This window comes from Agelaius phoeniceus, chromosome 20 (genome assembly GCF_051311805.1).
Source record: "Agelaius phoeniceus isolate bAgePho1 chromosome 20, bAgePho1.hap1, whole genome shotgun sequence".
NCBI classification, from domain to species: domain Eukaryota; kingdom Metazoa; phylum Chordata; class Aves; order Passeriformes; family Icteridae; genus Agelaius; species Agelaius phoeniceus.
In genome coordinates this window covers 4,162,466-4,185,077 of record NC_135284.1, presented here as the reverse complement: position 1 = coordinate 4,185,077, position 22,612 = coordinate 4,162,466, and the positions used below count along the sequence as shown (strand labels likewise).

At 44.6% G+C, this 22,612-nt stretch overlaps 1 protein-coding gene and 1 long non-coding RNA gene across 3 annotated transcripts in view; one reads left to right on the top strand and one right to left on the bottom strand.

Moving 5' to 3' along the window:
* Positions 1 to 9,425: 9,425 nt before the first annotated feature.
* LOC143695560 (uncharacterized) lies at positions 9,426 to 17,685 on the bottom strand. Its single transcript, XR_013184904.1, has 3 exons — positions 17,115 to 17,685; positions 11,742 to 11,975; positions 9,426 to 11,015 (listed from the first exon to the last, which is right to left on the bottom strand). It is a non-coding gene; the product is annotated as an uncharacterized LOC143695560 (long non-coding RNA).
* Positions 17,686 to 18,387: 702 nt separating this feature from the next.
* Positions 18,388 to 22,612, top strand: part of TAOK1 (TAO kinase 1) — a 68,375-nt gene continuing 64,150 nt past the window's right edge. The window contains exon 1 of one of the 2 annotated variants that reach the window (XM_077188600.1): positions 18,388 to 18,870. The gene's annotated coding sequence lies outside the window, so the exon portion shown is untranslated. The remainder of the gene's footprint in view (positions 18,871 to 22,612) is intronic. The other variant, XM_054646715.2, reaches the window with a different exon arrangement.

Below are 22,612 nucleotides of genomic sequence, written 5' to 3'. Positions count from 1 at the left end.
CTCGCTATTTTAATGAATAAAATTAATGAAGTTCATGTGTCTAGAAAAGCCCTATCAGACTTTGGCACCGTACAAGAGCCCTTGTCTGGAGATTTTACAGTTCCCAAGCTTTATTTTAAGAGAACACAGTTGAAAGTTTATGCCTCAGACAGAGCTTCCCACTTCACCCTCCTCTTTACTACACAGGAGGTAAAGCTTTTCCTTACCAGAAATACCAACTTCGACATTAATACAGAGGGTTTTTTCAAGATTTGAGGTGCCTGAAATATCACAAGTTCTCTGCCAAATCATTCCTGCAGTTTACATTTCTTTCAGCACAATGCAAATCCATTTAAAACGTGATGAAACCATTTAAGCAAGCAATGATGAACTTTGGGCTTTACCCAAACAATAACGGTCCTGGTCCTTTCAAAAGCTGACTCATTGAGTGACCTCACAGTGCTTAGGAGACAAGTCTTAAAATGAGGAGTTGGGCTTTAATCACAGCTGACATTTTATTGGTGGCTTGGAAGAATTTATTTTTAATATAGGGAGTTGGCTTGAAGATTTAAACTTCAAAAGACTCTGAAGAAAGCAAACAATTATAGACAAATCGTCTCCACACACACATACCAGAAATCTGAATACAGAGGAAGGTGGGCTGTCTCTTTGTGAAAGACAAAGCAACTATGTCACTGCTTAGAAGTGTCTTGTTATCAGTATTAGATTATCTAAAGCTTGCAAAAGAGAGAAAAAAAAAAAATAAAATCCAAAATAATCCAGCCTGGGCCTCATGAAGCATGGGCATCCCACACCCCAGCATGGTGTGTCCACACACGGTGGGCCTTCCCCACTGCCCGTTGATTCCAGTGGCATCCTCAGGGATGCATTTTAAAGGTAAGAGTGGTTCCAGCAGGCAGTGCTGCCCCGTGGCCACACTGGGACATGTCCCCTCCAGAAGCAGGAGTTCCTGTCAATCCCACTCTTTGCCCAGTGTTGCACCAGTTATAATGTGTATTAATATTCAACAGTTCTTCAGGATGTGTTCTCTGGAAAGGGAAGCTGGAGATTTCCGTGTCTGCTCATCTGCAGCAGTTTTCCTCCTTGCTGCTCTTTGGCAAGCCAACAAAGAGGCAATTTTCCTTGGAATTCCACACCCAGTGCCAAGTATTCCCACATCCAGGCACAAAGCTGGGCACAGCCAGTGTAATTTCTAACTCAGTAATTTATTCAAAGCTCTGTTTTATGAAGCTTTGAAGTGGATGGCTTTGCAGAGAACCTGCCATTTAAAGCTGCAAAATTAAGGCAGCATGGAATGAATCAACTGCTACAGGAATCATGAGAAAGTTTTCCTGGAGAGCCTGACCCAGGATGAGTTTTGTATTCATATTAAAATGCAGTTAAACTGAGAAGCTATTGAAGTTATTTTTTCAAGAACAAATTATTTTCTTTCAAAGGCAATCCTCTTTAAAACACTACGTTTAGTTTCCATTAATTGTTTTCAGGTAAGTAAAAAGTGAAATTATAAAATTAATCCATGAAAAAAATAAAATGCTTGCTTTGTAATATTTAATGTGTCTATGTCCTGTTTAAAACTCAAAACTGGGAAACCCCAAAATTACCATATTTATAGATATTGGGAAGGGCTCTTACACAAAATATGTGTGGCATTTATTTACATTTTTTTGCCACAGTGTTTTCATTTATAGCAGGGGTTCAGAATTGAGAAATTCTCCATATTCCAGCACATCCAACTTAACAAAGCACTCCAGCAGACCTTTAGTTCCAAGTAAGATTATAACCACACTGTTCAAAACCTTGCCACGTTTGGCTGCTGGCATCTCATGTGTTTCAGTACAAGGCAGTTGGGATTTACCAGTTGATATTCAAGTGTTGGAATCTCAGAATTAGTTCTCAGAAGCAGTTTAGCCAAGATGGATGACAGGGTACGAGCGCTGCTCACAGCCTGACCACAGCTATTCTCACAGAGCTGCTGCAGTTACATTCAGGTAAGGAGGAGCTTCTCCTTGACTCCATTTTTGTACTCTGCTGTGTACATTATTTATAGGTACAAAGCTGGTCTCTTTAAAGACTTCTCTCTCTAGAGGCAGCTGGATAGTAGGCATTGGGTTAGAGGTCTTAAAAAGCAGCAAAACCCAAAAAATTAAGAAAGGATTTAACCCCCTAGCTGAATTGTAAAAATTTCATATTTTACTCATCTTTCCCATCCCTAGCAATTTAAACATATCCATTTCAGCACATGCTGAATTATGATTTTTTTTTTCTGAAAGCTTAGTTTCCAAATGTCATAAGCACACTATGCTAATCCTTCATTCACTCTCCAGAAAATTAAGGCAGTCTAGCACCAAAAATAACCATAGGGTATAGTTTTGTGAGGCAGCAAAACTGACGTAATGGCTGCTCCCAAAAGGGAAGGTCATCTCTCTCTGCCCTGCCCTCACAGCAACACTACTGCTTCTCAGAACCCATTTGAGAAATTAAACTAAAAAATAATTCTTCAGATGGAAAAGTGCACATTTTTATTCTCGTTAAGCTTCCTAAACTGTTTCACAGAGGAGCCAGACAAATATTAACACCCTGAAGAATGGGCTGTCACTACAGCAGCTCTGGAGTTGCCTTCCACAGCCAGCCTGGCTGCAGGGATGACCTTCTGGGAATTGGGCAGTGGGGACACAGCTGGGGTTGCAGCCACTTAAGCCATCTAATTTTATTTTGCTCATCCTTCAAAGTGTTTTGAGCAAGCTGTAACAGAATGGCTGTGACCAGTGGGACTTCTGGTGGGTACATCCATTGTTTAACAGGACTCAGTCTGAGGATCATCCCTGCTGTAAAAACACTGAAGTGTTCACACAGGCATGAGTAACATCTGCTGCCCATGGCTGCTTGCAAAATTGTTTACTAGAGTGCAATTGTATAAACTGGAGGCAGCTTCTTGGACACATACAAGAAGCAGAATGGGAAGCAGGCTAGCAGGTTCAGCCACATTGCTCATCATTACTTCTCTGGGATTTCAAAGAATCCTGGCTTTCAGACAATTCTGGATCTCCTCCTGCTTCTTAGGATCATCACAAGGGACCACAGAGAAATCCACACAAACACCCACCAAGGTGCTCTTGCACAAACTCCCCTGCTGTTAGAACCTGAGGCACAGGCAGTCCAGCCTGACTTACACAGGGAATTGTATTGGTCACTGCTTGCAGTGGACTTTAACCTCTGGAAGACAAATGAAAAAAAGCTCAATCCACAAATCCCAAGCACTTTTTATCTTGTTATACAACACAACAGTCACAAGGCTGCTAGTCACATTTCATTCTCATTTCACTTGGATACCAAGCAGGTATTTTGAAACAGGATTTAAAAAAAAATTATTAGTTTTTAAATGTGGGTTGGGTATTGTCTGCATTTGGTTCATGGGGACTCCACTGCTTGTGTTTGCACTCAGGATCTCCATCTTAACAATGCCCAGGACTGACAGAACACCAGATCTGGAGGGGCTTTTGTTTGAGTTATTACTGTGACTGCTGCTTCTTTATGTGACACAGGACAATGATGGTTGACTACAAGACCAGGGATTGGGAAGAGCCCTTGTCTGAAGGAAATTTAAAAAGACTGGGACCATTCACCTTGGAGGGAGTGAATCAGAAAGAACACAGTGAAGGTATTGCTGAATGCGTAGCTCAGAGATAGCAGCTGCAGAACTTTTGTTCACCTTATCTCAAAACATAGGAATGCAGGAACATGAAGGGGGAAAAAAAAGGTAAATGAAAAGATAAGCAACCACCTTTTAATGTTTTGCATAAAATATATATCAGGATTCACTGATAAGCTACATTGTGAAGAGCAAAGTATTATTAGTTTTCTCAATGAACGGGCATAATTCAGCTAAAAGTAAATATTTGACATATAAAATAGAGATTTTGTTAGGATTACTATTCTTTGGAGCACAAGTGAGCTTATACCTCTTGGGATTTAAGAGGCTATTTCTGCCAGATATCCAGGGCCTGGAGAGCCCAAATAGAAGCAGGGTGAAGAACTTACTTTTGAAAACCCGCCTCCTCTGAAGAACTCATGGACTGAATACAAACAAGACAGCTGATGGCTCCAGTTGGGGAGGAAATCAGACTGACTGGCAGGGCAAGCAATGGGCACTGTGCAGCAGATGCCTGTTAACATCCAGATTCCACAGAGGGATTCCTGCATCCTCAGCTTACTGGATCTGTGCTCTCTTTTATACAGTTCAGGTATTTTTGTTACTAAGTGAGGACACTGCAGGAGCCAAAGGCTAACCCTTGCCTGTATTTAGCCCTACTTCCTTATCTTGGAATCTGGTCCACAGTGCCACTCTCGTTCTCCCACACAGTTTCTGTACTTCATGCTTACCTACTCATGAGGACTGAATTCCAGGACAAAGGCTGTTGTTCACAGCAAAGGGTTTATGGAACAGCTATTCTGGCATAGCTCCCCAGGTGGAGATACAGTTCATATAGGCAAAAGAACTCACTAAATCATCTCCTTAAAAGGCAAGCTACACCATCAGAATAAATCATCTCCACATCTTGGTTTTTTGCATGCCATTACTGCTGCAGGGTTAAGTCTGGGATTTTTACATTCCAACCTGCATAACTGTTCTGGCAAAACTAATAGTTCCTTGACCAGGAAAGGCCAGATGCACCAGGAAACAAACTAAAACAACAACAACAACCACCAAACAAACAAAACACACCAATAAAAGAGATATTGCCTTATTTTCTTAACTGCATTTTTTGTAGGTATTGAAAAGAAGAATGAAGGAATGAGCCACAAGCACTGGCTCTGTTAACAATGGGAAGGGGAACTGTGTCCAAAAGTCACCTCTGGGGTGGAGAAAAGCAGTGGAACAGCAGTACACAGCAACTCTTATAAATGGGTTTATTTACTACATGTATGAAACAAAAATATGATGTCCTAATGAAGCTATAGTGGAACCCAAGTAAAATCTGAAGACGTATAACTGAACCAGAATTCCAGACATAAGACCCCCCCCCCCTCCACTACTAATTCATTCATCAAGTCCAATTAATAATATTCACTCTTCATTATCATCTTTTCACTGCAATAGACCTCATGGCAGCCCCAGGAAAGGATGTGAGTCAATCCTTGACTAAATGCCTCTGATTCACTAAGGAACCAACACATATAAAATCACTTAAGATTAAAAAATGCTAAGGTTTGCCTCACTGATAATTTATCTAATGGCTGCTAAGATTGGGTTAATGGGAGAAAGATGAGAGAGAACAGCACTACATCGCTATGGAAACTAGAATTTTCAAAATAAACACCTTTGCAGAACTGAGGTTGCAGATCTAAAATATCTTGGTTTTGATGTCACCTCCCTTTACCATGAGATCCAGCCAGGCTGACCAGTCAGGCATAGGGAAAAAGCTTGCATGTGGTGACAGAAGATATCCCGTGGCTGATGTTCCTTATTCCAGTGCAGGTATGGGCTCTGAATGAAAACTTCAGTGATTGATTTGTTGCCTGTACACTTTTGGGGGTCTTTCTGCCCCACAGCCTGTCTGGCCAGGCCAATGCAAAATGAATCCATACCACTTCAGATGGCAAGTGTTACCTTTATCCCACTATACTGATAATCCTAAGTATTTGCAGTCTTTTTTTTTTTAATATGTAGATATATCTATATCAAGTGAACTATGAAACACGAGGTTTACAGCTTTTTGAAGTTCAATTCCCTTACTCACACTAGGAAACTCTTTACCCTGGAAATGGCTCCACTGCAGTTGCTGTTTAGGGTATCCAATCCTTTTCTTCCTGTTAGTCACAAATGGAAAATACAGTTGGTAACTTCTCCACTTGTGCCTGGGCAAAGGGTTTCTCATTTTAGACACAAACATACCTCCATATTCCACCTACCTTATACCATCTCACTGATTGCTGCTGTAAACAAGTCAAGGCTCTAGAAATGCTGACTCACAGTGCTAAGACTATGGAAAATATTTAGAGCTGCTAAAGAAGCAAAGCCCAGCAGGTTTCCTGCCCTTCCTCCTTATCTGCAAGGCCCTTGCCATGACAGGCTGTAATGAAGGACCTTGCTTCCTGAGAGGAGGCAAAGAGTAGGTACTTGCTTCCTAAAGATAGCCCAGATTCCTTTCAATTTCCAGTTGCTAGCTAGTAATTGCAGGCAGGGGAAGACAACCCCCAGTGCTTACAACCACAGGGCTACAGATGTTGAGAGATTAATGGCTCCTGGGTAGGTTTTCTTGCCCAATGCAGCATTGCTCACTTCAGTGCACTTCCTGGGACAGAGTCAAGTTCCTTTAAAATGCCTCAGTATCTGCTACAGAAGGCTGTTCCTTACCTATGGACTTTACTGAACCGGATTTATTACTGATTCCTGCCTTCAGCACAGCTGAGTCAGAGCAGACAGGCAAATCACTGTTTGCTTTGGGAGGGTTGGTACTGATCAGGACACGGGCAAGCAGCATGGGGTGCAAATTCTGTTTCCCTGTGGGTGTGCCAGTGCAGGCAGGGAGAGGGACAGGGACCGGTGCTCACAGTGAGCCAGGGGCTGTGGACAGAGGTGGGGAGAGCAAGGAGAGTGGGGCTATCTCGACAGAAGCCAGTCTGGGTGCATTCTGCCTGTGTTAGCACACTGCTGCGCCCAAACTAATCGCCTCTGGATCTTATCCAAACGCCAAGCTGAGTGCCTACCACACCAACAGCCTGTTTTCTCCACTGGGAAGTGACCTGTTGTAAAAGGCAGAGCATTTAAGGAAACAACTAAGTTTTATACCCACACAATTCATGGGGCAAATAACTCAGAAAGCTTAAGGAGCACGCAGCCTTTATGACCAGCTGGGGATGGGCAGGTTGCAGTGCTGCTGCTCCCTCCTCCTCCTCCCATTACCTACGCAGCTCATTTGCAAAGAAGCAGAGACTGATGAGCTACATTTACAAGCTGGGCAGGGCAGACCAAGAAACAGCTCTCACTGAAGGGAAGGAGCAGGCTGTGGTGAGAAATTGCAGTGCTCAGAAATGACTGTACTAACTGGTCATGATGATGGTATTGAGTTGATTTCACCTATAACCTGTTCTAACTGCAGTCTGCAATTAATGTGGCCTGTGGCATCTAAATGCACTGGGAGCACACAAGTAGGGATGCAGAGCTCCCTTTTCTATTGGCAGCTGACTTCCAGCTGCACATCAAATGAAATTCTCAGCAAGCTGATCATGCGCACAATTCTCTCTATACTTGTCAATATGGAGATGCATTTGGCTGAAGTCTCCCCCTTGTGAGGCAACAGGAGCCATTTTAAAGAGGTGGGGACAGAGGCTGGTCCTACAAGACTCACACTAGTTTAAGAGAACAGTAACTATAGTGCTTTTGCCCTATTTATAGTGCTTACTCAAAGCAAACCTGAGGTCTTACCAGTCCTTCTGATAGTGACAGTGAAGGTGGCTCAGCGTGGCCCTGCATGAAGAATAGATTGGATCATAAATGCAGAACAGCTGCTTAAGCAGAACACCAGGAAAAGAAGCAATGATGTTGCTGGGCAGAGAAAAGCATTGCAAGAGCACACACATAGCCTCCTTCCTCCAAAGGCACATGCGCACTGCTCTCAGTCAGTCACATTTCTCTCAAGCTTCCTGGTAGCAGCATCAGCAAGTGCATTCTGTCACATCTGACTGGCTACAGGACTGTCCTCATCTGACAGTAATGACCTGGCCTCGATTTTTCACATTTTTGTTGTCTCCTTCCCCTCTTTCAGCACTATGAAAGCACCAGGCATGAAACCTGCAGCACAAAGGAAATTCTCACTAGCACAGCCTGCTGCAGTACACTTACCTCAGCAGCACAGGAGCTGCAGGCATGGCAAACCTCACATAACCTACATTAGATTCCCATAACGTTCCAAATCAGGCACTTAACTTCCAGACTTGGCTGAGACTCATCTCCATGGCCAGACTTAGTATACACAACAGAGACTAAAACTCTGAGGATCATGGTGTGCAGCTTTGCTCCTTTGGTAAAATGTAATGCTCTACAAAAACAGACAGTTCGACCCCATAAAAACAGCCTATTTTTGGCCCAAGAACAAATACTGAAATCCCCCTAGAACTAAGGGCCATCCAGATTTCTCCACATGCAAATTGCACTGTAAAAGATCAGCTCTCTGGTTGAATGGCCACAGCAAAACACACTTGACATTGCCATGGCCTAGCCTCTGATCTGCCGCTGGCCAGAGGTGATGTCATGGGCTGTGTTCACTGTCTGGAAATGAGGAGCAAGAAACGCTGCATTGGCTGGCCAGCCCATCCAGTGACACATCCTGACATGGGCCACAAGGAGACAGGAACAGACCGATAACTCTCAAACTTCATGGAAACAAAACCCCAGGGAGAAGCTGTCTGGGTATGAGCACACTAACTTGGTCAGCAGCAGTGGGTCCGCCCATGCCTTTGACACTTGAGCACATCTCTCCCTAAGTCTCTTCCCATCCCTTATCACCTCTCTTTCCTCAAAGCTTTTCAGCTAAACTGCTGCTGTCCCTGCTTTGTTTATCCAGTTCTACCTGCACTGAACAGGAGCAAGAGTGCTCTCCCCCTGATGTCACCACCACCTTTGAGAAAAAAGCTGACCTGCAAGCTATTTTTAGCCACATTGTAAAGTTGTGGAGCTATTTTGGTCACATCTCTGTATGAAAGCTGCAGGACACTGACAGGCTCAATGATTGCCTAGGGCAACAGGGGCTTTAACTGGGAACAGGCACAGCTTGCAACTTTGCATTAAAGCTTCTGTGCCCTTCCCATGCCATAGGAGTCTTTAGACCAAGATTTGATTTCCCTTTCTTTTAGAAAAGGGTAACACACCTTCCTGAATTCTGCTGGATACCAGAGGCTCTGCAAGGCCTTTGCAGTGGTGGCCTCCAGCTTGCACTATCTCCAGTTCTGCAGAAGGTACTATTTATTCTGTGGGCTCCCTCAGTCCCATTTGCTTCATTCCCTAGGAGGAGGCAGGTGCAATCATGAGTTCACAAAAACACTGGACAAGATTTTATCAATCTTCCTTTGAATCAGACCTCTGTAAAAGATCAATAAACATTAGACAAGTGCCTGCTGAGAAGTCAGGGGCACGTAACTCTGTGTAGGTAAGAGGAAGAACAGAAAGGAATCATTTGCATAGCAACATGTTGTTCTGAATACAGAGTAATTCCTGGGAGCTCTGGGGTACGTCCAGGGCATGGGGCAGAAGGTGCCTGGTCTAGACAGTTGTTTTCTCTGGAGTGCCCAAGGGTTGGCTGCCAAGTTTGCTGGGGCTCTGTAGCAAGTGCAAAGCACAGGCAAAGTAAAAGTCAAGAGAACTGGATTTAATAGAATTAAGTCCAAGATTCCAAAAGGAATCTTGAAGGATATGAGATATAAGGTAAATGAGAGGAGAGAAAAAAAAACCCAAACAAACTGGTGTGTTTAGGACAGGGAGAGATGAGTCAGATCTATAAAGAAGGAACAAGAGAGTAACTATATGACAGTTTATGAACAGCTGTCATCCAACCCTCCCAGAAAATGTGCCAGAAACTGCTGTCTGCAGCTACAGTGCACATTTTCCCAAGACACCTCAGTGGTGTTAACAATTCCACACCTTCCCCTTTTGGAACAAGCCCCTGATGCAGCAAGAAGAATCAGAATTTATCAAGTCAGATTTCAAAGTGTCTCTCCTGTATTTTTTCCCTCCAACTTTCTTCTAAAGGTGATTTGTTAACAGTTCTTACACTAAAACCTACATCCTGCTTCTAAGGTGAGCCACTCCTTAGTTCACTGATGCAACTTGCACCTGCTTTCCTGAGTCAGCACAAGCCACATATCTCCTCTGCAGCCGGATCAGTGCCTGCTAACAGGATGAACTGTCCCAGGCAAACACTGGTGACCTGTTGCAAACAGATTTGATATGCGGACCATCACTGTATTTCACTGGGTATCTCAGCAGAAGGAGCTGGTTTAACTCATTTGGTCCCACACAAGCACTAATCTGTGTTATACACTTTGCAGTCTTCATGCCAGGAAAATCAGCTGACCGTTAACTAATATCTTATGACATGTAAATTAAAACTAGCTTAATAAGAATTTAACTTTTTAGTCAATAGGTGGAAATGACATGGACAGAATAGTATTGTTTAATATGCTGTTATTTTAGCAGGACAGAATGGAACAGTCACAGTTCACATCAGACACAGAGATGTGTCCAGCAGCAATATGTCAAGACCTGTTGGATCAAAAAGTTCAATGAAGTGTTTTGTGTTTCAGCTTCCCCCAGAGCTATGCACAAGACTAGCAGCAAGTGTTACACAGTGAAAATGTTTTGGTCAGATGAAATAACATAGCAACATGTTGCATAATTCCCCTGCTGAGCTTAAGCAGCCTTTCTTTGGGACACTGCACAAGCAGGATAATAAACACAGCAAAGAGTGTCTGACACAACAGATAATCTATCAGCTCCTGCATGGTGGACCCATGCTTCTGGTAGCAGAATTTTGCTAGTGAAGGCAGTAACTACTTCACCCTTCATCATCATCTCTCTAGATTCTTAGTTTTCATCCATTATCACACAATCTTATTGTGAGAGCATTAGTGGCATCATCACTTGTCTCAACTGATTATTTAATGGAGATATCGTATCACCATTTCCACAATGTAAATATTTTTCTAGTAAATATCAAAAAATTGATTTTTTTTTTAATAATCCTACACCTCTACACCTGTTCTATTTTCCGGTGTGGAAACACCAGGCATACAGTAACAAATCACATGCAGCTCACCCCATAGACGTAGACAGGGGTTGTCCACCAATTGTGTGGATCCCGGCAAGAGCACACACCACGCTGGAGCTGACGACTGCAGTTGTTCCCAATCTCCTCTAGGGAGTGCAGTCGGAAAGGAAGAGACGGAACTGCAGTGCACATGCCAGCTGGGAATCGGTGACTCAGGATATTCAGTCACAAATGGTGTCTGTCCATTTCCAGCTGAAGGCAGGGAGGAGCAATGAGGTTTGAGCTTGACCTAAGAGCAGAATTCTACTAGAACCCCAGCTATGCTTTACTGTGTGAGAGAAAGGTCTGCCAAGGTACTAAAAATCAAGATATAAATTAAGCAATAGGACTTCAAATACTAGATCAATCATTTAAGCCAACATCCCTACAGCTGAATGCAGCATGGACAACACTTTTATGGGGCTTCCATCTCTTATGGCCTGGTACATCACAATGTGAATCCATCAGATCATCCAGCACAGGTATGCCTAGTCTGCAAACATCATCCAGGCCTTGGTCTCTACACAAAGAACATCAGAGACATTTTTGAGAAATAGATGTATTTTTGTGTGCACATGCACAGTGCTCAGTACTAGAAACTCTGCAGATCCATCAACTTATTTCCCCATGGATTCACAAAACAGCTAAGGAGACATAGCACCTGTCTGATCTCTGTGGTAAAGAATCATGGATAAAAAGGCCTAAGGTCACCTATTTTTCCCTTACAAATGATATGCATGCATTAATTCTGTGACCTGCTACCCTGCTACACCTTCCTTAAAGAAGGACCAGAATGTAAAATATATCTACTCAGGATTTTTGTCCTCTATCCCAAAATAATAACAATCCATGTTCCCAGACTCAAGATAAAAAACTATTAAGAAATACAGAAGTCATACTACCATCTACCTAAGGCAAGGGGTAAGAGAACAAACTCACCAGGTAAGAGTCTGTGCAGGAGGGATGTACATACATTCAGACAGATGCCAGAGTTGGTCCCAAGCACAGCAGAGGATGCAGTGACTTCTACATATGTACTGACACTGTGACAAAGCAGCTCTGTGGAACCAGTGAGGAGCTGCAGCTTTGAGAAACCAAGAGACAGTATCTGTTGCTGCTTGTGGACAAAGCTTCCAGGCTGGCACAGACAAATTTGCCACATACAGAAATTACCTACAGCAAAACAGGAGCAGACATTCACGTGTTCTTAGGACAGCAACCATACCAACAGTCAGGGATTTCATTTTCAGTTTGAGTAGCAGCAGATGTCTGCATACCACAAGCCCCATTACTGACATAAGGAAAAAAAAAAAGTCTGTAGACGCTGTGATAAATAAACAGGTAAAAAGGAACCATCAGCTCTTTCTTGACCTTGCAAATAACAGAGCATCTCCTCCCTGACATGTCCCATTCACTCTTAAATTTTCCTACCAGCATTGATTTCTGTTGCTGTCTTGAATATTCCAGGTGTTTTTTTTAATGAAAGCAGGGAGAGGCAGGCTTAGCACCAAGAGATCCTCAGAAATCTGTAAGAATATTCCTGGTGAGGGCATAATTGATTTCCAGGGAGATGTTTATGATGTATGCATTATCACAATCTCAGAACTTCATTCCCCACCTATTTAGGATTCCCACACTGGATTACAACCTGCCTTCACATAAGAGATGTTGAAGCTTTCAATGAGGTCACGCCAGACTCTGACAAGCACTGATGGGTGAGTCATGCTGCAGTAGCCAGAGATACTAGCAACACATTTGTTAATCTGTATGCAGTCTAACTCTTTTTTTGGTCTAGAATCTTATTCAAGGGTGAAATACAATGTCTCAGAGATAGGTGACTGCAGAATTGCTGAAGAGCAAGGCCACAGTTTCACAACTGTTTTATGGATTATAAGAATCCGTGCCTGGAAGCAAGTTTATAACAATGTAAAATGTTGTTTTACTTATAAAATCTGTAAAACAAGAGATCAAGACCTAGATAGGGTCAACAGCAGAGCTGTTCATTGCAGATCACTGGAAAAGCCACCATGCTAATATGAAATCTAGGAGTTCTCAGAGAGTTCCACCAACTCTTGTCCAGCAGTTCAGTCATCCTCTCCAGCAAACTCTCTCCCAGAGGCTACCTCCCTATACCATGGTCAGCTGAGGTAAATACACATCCCTACACCAGCCAGTCTGGGACAAAGGCCAGGGGAGTCACAGCACTGTCAAGCTGGGGTCTGAGCTGAGATAGCCAGCACTAAGCCAGCAGGGTCAGGCACAGAACACTCTCTTCTGCTGACTCAGCTATGAGGGAAAACCTGTGGAGAAGGATTAGACCAGACAACAGCAACTTCTTGAACCACCACGGCAAAATTCTCCATGGAAGCTTTGGAAATGTGGCAAAAAGAACACAGAAAACCATGGAACAAGTGAGATATAGGGAATAAGTACATGACAGCAGAAAAAAGTTTCTTCATCTTGGCTAAACTACTGGACAGCCAGGAAAAAGAACCAATAATGAAGGGAAGAGACAAAATAAATCTAAAAGAAATCCTGCAGATGGAGAACAAAGAAATTAAATGCTGTTGTATTTTCATTGCTGCGAAGCTAAATTAAGCTTCCTAAGTCAAGCAGAGAAATAATTGGTTTAGATTTCTATTCAGAAGACAGCATGAGCAGCAAGTGCCAGTGGAACAACTAACAAAAGGTGTCTTCCCTCAGAGAAAGCAAGCCAGCAGATTGCATAACTGCAATGAGTTTCCTCCCAGTTTCACATTATTAGTCACCTTTCTCCCTTCTCTGCCAAAGGCCTCTTCTTACCCATCCATCCAAGGACCAGAGCCAAGGCCTTTCCTGTGCTGCTGCTTTCCATCAGTCACTCTTCAATATCCAGGACTCCATCATGTTGGTCCAACACCCATTGCAGGTATTCTGAACCAATGCCAGAGTGAAACCCCCTTCAGCCCTGCTGCTGGGGAAAAATCTGAGATACCTAAACAGACTCTCCTTGTAGTCAGCTGTCGTGGCCTAAAAAACAGTTAGTTCCAAAATTTTGAAAAGATTTCAAAGGAAATTTATTGCAAAGACCCATGGAAGAGCCCTCACTAGCAGAAGACATGCTACCTAGAGTCCCTTGGAAACCTGTTTGACTCAGGTGGAAATGACCTACTGGCATTTATTTGTAATTGCCCAGCATGGCAGTGGTTGGGGAAGGAAAAGCTGTTGAGTCACATTGCAAGCCACTTTTCCACTTTTGTCTGGTTTCCCAGAGGGCAGAGTCAGAAGGCTGAGATTCTGTTTATGTCTCTGACACTCATTTCCCATATGACCTTGGCAAGTACTTCTTCTTGTGCCACCATTTCCCCATTTCCTAATAGCTAAAACCACTCAACTCATGGAAAAGTGCACAGCAAGGAGCATCTAATAAAAGGTAAGAGAAGAGTGAAGTTTTATAATTGTTGTCATAGAATACAAAAGCAGTTACATAATAATGTCAGTATTGCTTCATTTTTGTCCTTACAACAGGAACTGTCAGAGGTTCACTGCCTGACGTGGTATCTTCATCCCAGTGGATGTACCCAAGCATTTACATCATTGATACAAAACCAGATTGTTGTAATCTGGAAGACTCTACCTCGTTTATTTTGACCAGCCTTTCTCTAGAACATGTTTTTCCTGTATAACCTCATAACCCATAATAATGGCCCAAAGTGCACTATAGGAATGATGGCAGGTTTCATGTGCTAGTAAAATCAAAACAATTCCTCACTTGTGCATTGCACAACTAGTCACCCACTAAAACACACAAGTGCTTATCTTCTCAGCAAGCAGAAGACAAGCTGAAAGTTAGTTTCTAAATTAGTACATCATACATACAAAGAACACGTTCTAAAAATCCCAATGGCATGAAAGAATTGAATTGGCTAAAATTACATTCTGCTCGTATGATAACAAGTTTCTAAGAAAAAGCATTGATAACTGCTGTCCACAGCTGCTATATAATTAATAACCAAATTTCTCTGCTTCAAGTGCTACGATTTCTTCTAAAATTTACAATTGTTTGCTTAAAAATGGCCAGATTCAAGCAGCATTTGGACTAAAGGCTGAGGAAGGCATGGCTGTAATTACAGCACCTGAAACTGTGCCCTAATCACACTCTTATCTTTCTTATCTACTGCAAGTATTTATAAAGCAATGATTACTGTACTAGGCCCCATCACTGCTCTGAGTTAGTTCTGAACCAGCACCTTCGTATTGCTGTAAGAAGTTTACACTGCTTGAACTGGTGTCATTCTGCTGAGACAGAAAGCCAAGCTTCTCATCACTTCAAGTCATTAAAAAAAAATAAACTATGAGACACCTCTACAGAAGCAGGGGTGTTAACCCCAATGTCCTGGCCAAACTCCCTGCTCGAGTAATTAAAATGTGCCTTGAATAAATTCTTGCCACAGTTTCCGTTGGGCTTAGTATTGTTCTCTGCTTCCTCTCCTACAATATCATGGAGAGCTGGTGCATGCTCCTAAAGGTCCTGTCCATGTTGGAATGTCATGTGGGTCTAGTCCAGGGCCAGCTCTGCAGAGCACATTGGGAGCAATGTGTTGAAACCAGTTCTGCCTGTCAGCTGAACCGCTAGGCAATTTGTAATATTTATTTATTGATGTTCTGGCACCTCCTTCAGACGGAATTAACTTGGGGTATAGCTATCTGACAGATAGACTGGTGCAAATCCAGATGCAGACACACATAAACCTGTTTAGTTCTTAAGTGGACTAAATTTGCATCAGGAAATTAGCAAATGAAGCTGAACTAACTTTCTAGATGCTTACTATGGTCTTTTGAGAAGGCAGCAAGAACATGCCTAATGCAATGGACTAGGAAAGCTAAATGTGCTGTTTAGTTCAGCTGGCGACAATAAACATAATTTTCACACTGGCTGTTCCTTCAGAATTTCAGTGAACTTTTTCCAGTCTGTTCACAGACTATACTGTATATTTTTGAAGCAGTCACTGAATACATATCAAATGCAGATCTAGCATTTCAAGTAAAATACTTGATAGTTAAGGGCAAAGCATTATTCACATATTTCTGCAGCCACTGTTAAGAGACTCTGAGGATTTTTACCTAGACTTCTCATTATCTTTCACATCTGTAACATTAAGAGCTGTGGCCCAGACTCTCTGCTGGCATTTGCTGGGTTAGCTCCATGGACCTCAGTAGCTCTCATAATTCATGAGCTTTACAGGCAATTTGTCTGCAGGAAGAAGTACAAGATCAAGATTCAGAAGAACCTGATTCTTAATTCCACCTTTTGACCCCATGGGTGGATCACTCTCTCTTACTGCTCCATTTTGTTCTCCCATCTCCAAAAGCAAATTATATCCACTAATTCAACAAAACAAGTACAAAACCAAATTAGTATCAGTAGGCCACGCTGAGCAAATTCACATTAAACACCATTCTTCCAATATTTGAAAACACAAATGTTTACCTTTCAAACATGCCCTTAACTTCCCCAGAAGCGTGCCTCCCGTATTATTTCAGAAGACAGAAACTGTAGTTTCAGAAAGCGGATGGTTTTATTTTTGTGTCATTACAAAAATGCCTTTTAACTTGTCAAATGATACACTACAAATATCTTTGGCAGATGAATGAAACCAAGTTTCCTGTCAAAGCTGCCAACTTCAAGGTTGAGATCATCAGATAAACCTTTAGTTTGCCTCTCCCAATACCCACAACAACATATGTTTGAAGTGATCCACGTTTGTCTCACTATTCCTATAGGGATTTGAAAAGGCAGAGTACCAGACCACTTTGGGACAAGTTCACAAAACTCTAGATGTGGTCCACAATGGTTAGGGCCAATAACATTCCTCAGGTGTCCCCCCATCCCAGATTAAGGTCCCCAGTAGCTCTGCCTATCTAAAGGTAAATGCAAAATTCACCTAAGCCATATCCGGGATCACCTCAACACCTGCTGGATACAAATTTCTGTTAGATTATGTGGAAAATAGGAAGGAAGTTTGTTTCATCCATTTTATTTCAGCAGTAGAAGTAATACTGGATTTACAGAGTAAATTTTTTTATACTGGGGACATCTCAAAATTGAGTATTTGCAGGGTACTTTATAACAGAGCGCACTGTGCCTGCAGTGTAATTCTGAAGTCAGAAACGGAAGCCATCCCTACAAACACACCTTTGACAAACTTTGTGTCTTATGTAACTGTTTCTATTAATTTATTATCAGGATGTCAGTACAAATTGTTATTTTGATGATTCCTTGTCTCCATACTGCTGAAAGGGAAAGCAACGATAAACACAGGGGAGACTGACCTCAGTGATTTCCTCTGTTCAGGCAGGAGCACAATGCGCTCAAACACCATGACAAGGAGAAGTGGACTGTTTAGAATTCCTCCAGCTGTAATCTACAGTAAAAACAAATAAACAAATATGTGACTACAAGATGTGATAATTAATCCCTGCATGAAGCCAACTGTTATCTCTGCTTCATAGATGGAGATACCAAAGCACACAAAGGCTCAACAACCTACCAAGTTCAACACCCACCACTGAGAGCCAAGAGTACAGTTTAGGAGACCATGTGCTCAACCCATGAGATTTTTTTTTTCCCTCTTCTGGCCACAACCCAGATACAGCTCGGCCAGGGGCAGGCTGAAATACACCCATTTGGTGAGGGCAGCTGCACTAGAGCAGTCACCTACCACCTCCTGGGATTGTCACCGCCTGTAGATGAGCTGCTCCCGGCCAGAGAGGCAGCTACACTTGGCTCCATGGCCTCACCATAGCCAGCCTGCCCCAAACCCACTGTCCTCTGCCATGCTGCCCCCAAAAAGCTCCCACCCATGCCAGGCCTCTCCCCTACACCTCTTCTTCTACCTATGTCCAGGCCCCATGTACCCCCTTGCTGAGCCCCTCATCTCTCTGCCCCCCCTCCCCACCTTTCCTCATTCTCCCTCAGGCCTGCTACCCCTCAAAATGCTGTCTGAGCTCAAATGGCCTCAGCACAAGCCCCCCACCACCTTCTCCCTCAGGCCCCTCTCACCCCTTAGTGTCACCACATAGGGCTTCCACAAACCCTCTGTCCCAAACTCCCCTCAGCCAGCTGTCTCCTATTCTCCTATCCCTCAGCAGCCCCTCACCTGTCCCCCGAAACCGCCCCTCACGCCAAAACGCCTCCTCACACAACCCCTCACAGCTGGTTACTCTCTCCTCACACCACCGACCCCACCCCAAGAGCCCCTCACACCAACGGTTCCTCCTCACACAGCCTCTCACAGCCGGCTGCCCCCTCCTCACAAGAGCCCACCAGACCAACGCCCTGTCCCCACAGAGACCCTTGCACCGACGCCCCCTCCTCGGAGAGAGCCTCACACCGAGAGCCACCCGCCCCTCACACCGGGGACCCCCCAGCCCGCCGCCCGCTCCTCACGCAGCCCCGCCCGCCCCCGCGCCACAACTGCCCCTCCGCCGCCCCCTCGCGGCCCCGCCCCTGCTCCCCCCACCGCCCCCAGCCCCTCCCGCCGGCCGCGGTGGTGAGGGGGGAGGGAGAGGGCGGCGAAGTCTCGCGAGAGGGGCGGGCGGGGGCCGCTGGCTGCGGGCAGCGCGGAGCGGCGGCGGCGGCGCAGCCGGAGCCCGGGCGGCGCTGAGGGGAGGTGGCGGCGGGGCGGCGGCAGCGATCGCGGCCCGGCACACGGACCCGCTCCGCCGCGGCGGCACGGCCGGCGCCGCCCGCCCTCCCGCACGCCGCGCCTCCGCGGCGCGGCCTGGCCGCGGCTCGGCGAGCGGGGCCCAGGCAGCGGCGGCGGCGGTGGTAGTGGCGGCGGTGGCGGCGGCTGAGCGCTCCGCCGCGCCCGCCCTGCCATCTTAGGTGCCGTGCCCCGCCGCCTTTGTGCCCGCCGCGCCCGGGCACCCGCGGGGGCCGGGCCCGACGCCCCTCCGGGGGCGCCTCCCCCCGCGGGGCCGCCGCCCCTTGCCCCGCTCCTCCTCCTCCTTCTTCTTCTCCTCCTCCTCCTCCTCCTCCTCCTCCGCGGGGGGCCGACCGGCGCTCCCAGCCCGGCTGCGGCGGAGGGTAAGGCAGGCAGCGCGGCGGGGGGCTCGGCCGGGGCGGCCCCGGGAGGGTGCGGGAGGCGGTGGGTGGGGGGGGCGGCCCGGTGGGGCCGGCGCCTCCCCCGCCGCGCTCTGCGGCACTGCCGCAGGGTCGGGGCCGCCGCCGCCGAGCACCGGCGGGGGAGCGGGCGGTGAAATGGCGCTTCCCGCGGAGGGGCGGCCTCGGGCGGAGGGGTGTTCCCCGCTGTCAGGGGCCGCCGGAGGCCCAGGGCTGGGGCCGGGGCCGGCCCCGCGGCCAGGCGTGCCCAGCGCCGCGGCCCTTTTTGTCTGCGGCTCCCCCGGGGGCTCCGCCGGCCGAGCCCCGACCCCCAGAGGGGCTTTGGGGTCCCTCGGAGACCCGCGCGGATTTGTGCCCTTTTATTTTTTTCACCCTTTTTTTTTCTTTTTCTTTTTTTTTTTTTTTCCTCCATGCCCCTCGCTCCTCCCCAAGCGGTGAGTTTTCACTGTATATACCATTTTGTTCGGTGCTGGTGTGGGATTTGGCTGAAAGTGACCTATTTTAAAGACCTTTTATTGCTCCCCTCTCAGCAATGCATGTGGCGGCCGATTCCGTTACCCAAATAGCGTTTCCCAACCATTTTAATTTGTCAGATTAAAACATCTCATGGAGGCTGAATTTCTGTAACCCAGCGTATGGGTATGTCGTTAGAAATACCTCTCACCCAGCTTTGCTGCAAGCATCTTTGGAGCATCAGAGTTGACCTTTGTCACTGTGAAAGCAGAAATAAATACCAAGGCGATACCTGGGAGATGCAGTTGTACCATTGTGTTGGGCGCGGTACAAGAAATGGGGGGGGGAGAGAACCAGAGATTAAAATGGTTGTTGTCAAATGTAGATCTTTACATGCCTTCGGTAAAAAATATGACAGATCGGTAACAGCCCCGAGGACTTCTATTATATTTTCTTAGAAAAACGTTTCATGTTTATCGTGCTTGTCTCTGCTGCTTATCATGGTACGGAGTATTTCATTAGGTGGCATTTTAGTGGCTCTGTTGGTTAAATAGCAGTTGCATTAACTAGTTGAACAAATTGTGTCCTTCACCTTTGACTATTGCATTTTGAGAGCCGTTACAGCAGTGTGCCCATGCATGCCAAGGGCGGATTAATAAGATGTTACCTAAAGGTTTGGATGTTATTGATTCCTTACTATTAATGCTATTTATAGTGCGTTTGACATGGCTCTTGTTTTATGTATTTGGATAAAGGTTATCAGCTTGGAATGCTTCAGATGAAACCTTTCAAAAATACCACCCCAAATATATATATATTTATATATATATATGAAATTGAACAATATAGTTCAGATCCTCAGTGTCTGAAAAACAGCTTTAGCAGATAGCACATAATAGTGAAAACCCTGGAAAAGTGATACATTTTGACACTGGGGAAGGCTTGTTTTCATATTTCAGGATTACAGATTAGCAACTTCTGTTGCAATAAATACAATTTTTGGTATGCTTTTCTTGAGCCTGTATTTTCCTTGCCTTTGTACCTCCTCATAGTTAGTGTGCCATAGTTTCTGCTACTTATGTCCAAGGGCAAACCTAATCAACGATTGGCTTGAGCCTTCATATTAGATTCTCCACAACATTGGCCTAGTTCTGACTGGTATGTTTGCCATTTTTAGGACTCCTCTTCCTTTTATCCATTTGCTGAAATACATTGATAAACTTGAACCTCAGTTTGTCCTTTGAACTTGACAGAAGGTTTTTCTCCTCTGTTAACAATATCTCAGTGAAGAGAAGGTGGTTCTGATGGAACAGCCTAATTTTAAGTTTAATCCTGCTGAAATACTGCTGCCTGAAGTAAAAACTCTTTGGATAGTTGAATATTGTTTTTCTTTTTAAGTTGAATGAATTAAGTGTTGGCTGTACAGGACCAGATGTTGGCATTAAAATTATGCACAGATAAGGTGGCTTAGGCCTCAAGTTAGACTATTTGAAAAAGTTATCTATGTCCTGCTGTTAAATACCAGTGTAAGCTAAGCTGGAGAACTTTAAATGTTTACTTACAGCTAAATAACATTTCCAATTGTGCAGTTTTCATCTCTAGCTCTATTCACCAGTTTTTGTCTCCAGAATAACATGTTTTTAATGAGTAGTAGGACAGTCTCAGGTTTTATGCTTGGTGAGATTCATTAGAAGAGAAACAAATATCACACTAATAATTACATCTTCAGATGTATCCTAGTAGTGGATTTCCTGTAATGAGGATGTTTTGTAGAGAACAATAGATATGGCAGCAATTTCAGAGATTTGTTTTAAAGATGTTGTAGGTAGCTGACTCTGCAGTAGTGAGTTCCACTTTGACACAACCCTTGCATACTCAACATTAGGTGGTTTCCAGGTGTAATTTTCTTTCTAGCAAAGACAGACTGGATATACTGCTGCTGTTGTCTCTCATGTCTGTCTCTACTGCAAGGATGTACTTCTGATCTAACTTAGTAGGGAGTGAGGTCATTTGCAAAATATGCCTCATAGAAGTTTTTTTTGACAGTATAGGTATTTTGTCAAGTAAGAAGATAATTAGGGTTGATCTGGCACTCTTTGTGATCCAGAAGTGGTGAGGAAGCTATGGTAAATACCACTTGCCTTATTCCATTCTCAGTGTGTTTTGAAGAACACTCCCATAATCACTAAGATCCTATCTTAGAAGCATTTTCTGTTGTGTTCCTGTTCATATTAAAATCATGTAAACAGCACACTGCTAGATTGCAGTGCATACTAGAAATAATAAAAATCTTTGGTGTTACCAGGGGTGAGCCACGCTCTTGTCTTCTGAATGGCAGTGCTGCTGGGTGGCCATTACCTTTTTCCTGTTCAAGTGTGCTGTGTAGTACCAAGGATTTTACTTTTATTTCCTTTTGTGATCCTGGACAAAGGGAAGAGCTGAGCTCCAACCCTGGACTGGAATCGTGTCTAAACTGGAAAGCTTCCTGGGTCTGACAGCAAGGTTTCAGTTCTGTCCTCTCCTGGTTAACCATGCTTGGCACAAGCTTGCCTGTAACAGCACAGAGCAGGATGATTTGGTACTTTCTGAGACCCACATCTGTATTTTCTTGTATAATATTGAGTGTGTCCTACTCTTCTCCACCAAGTGCTCCTTCTGGATGGACACAGTGCAGGATGAAGCCCTGATATGTGAGGCCTGGTGCTCTCTGGCAAATTCCCCTTACTCAGGTGTGCAGTCCTGTCCTCCACCTGCTTCTCCATGTGTCATTCCATTGGCTCTGCTCTTTGATCCTGCACCAGCAGAAAGCTAACCTAAGGAAAAATACAGTTTTGTGTCAGCTTGGTGATCTGAAATGGCTCAGTGCACAGTGAGGTGAGGTTAGAGACAACCCCGGGGATGGGGCTGCACCACCACAGCCAGAAATGAGGTTTAAAGACAGAGATGGCTGGTGGCACTTTTTGCTAAACTTGTAGTGGTTAGGTTTCAGGATTCTTTGTTTTTATTGTCCTTTAACATGCTGAGGCATTGCTGATTATACATTGATTTCTCTGTGGAGAAGAGACTGAAAAAAAATTCAATGGACAGAAGGTCAGAAAATCACTAAACCCCTCATGTGAAGTTCCAGAGGGAGAGTCCTTCCTGTGAAAAAAAATTAAAATATAAAAACATGAAATCAGAGGTGAAATGCAAAGTGTCTGAAGGGAAGAAGTGTGCAGAAAATAGTAGGAACAGATAGAGAGCTGTTTAAAAG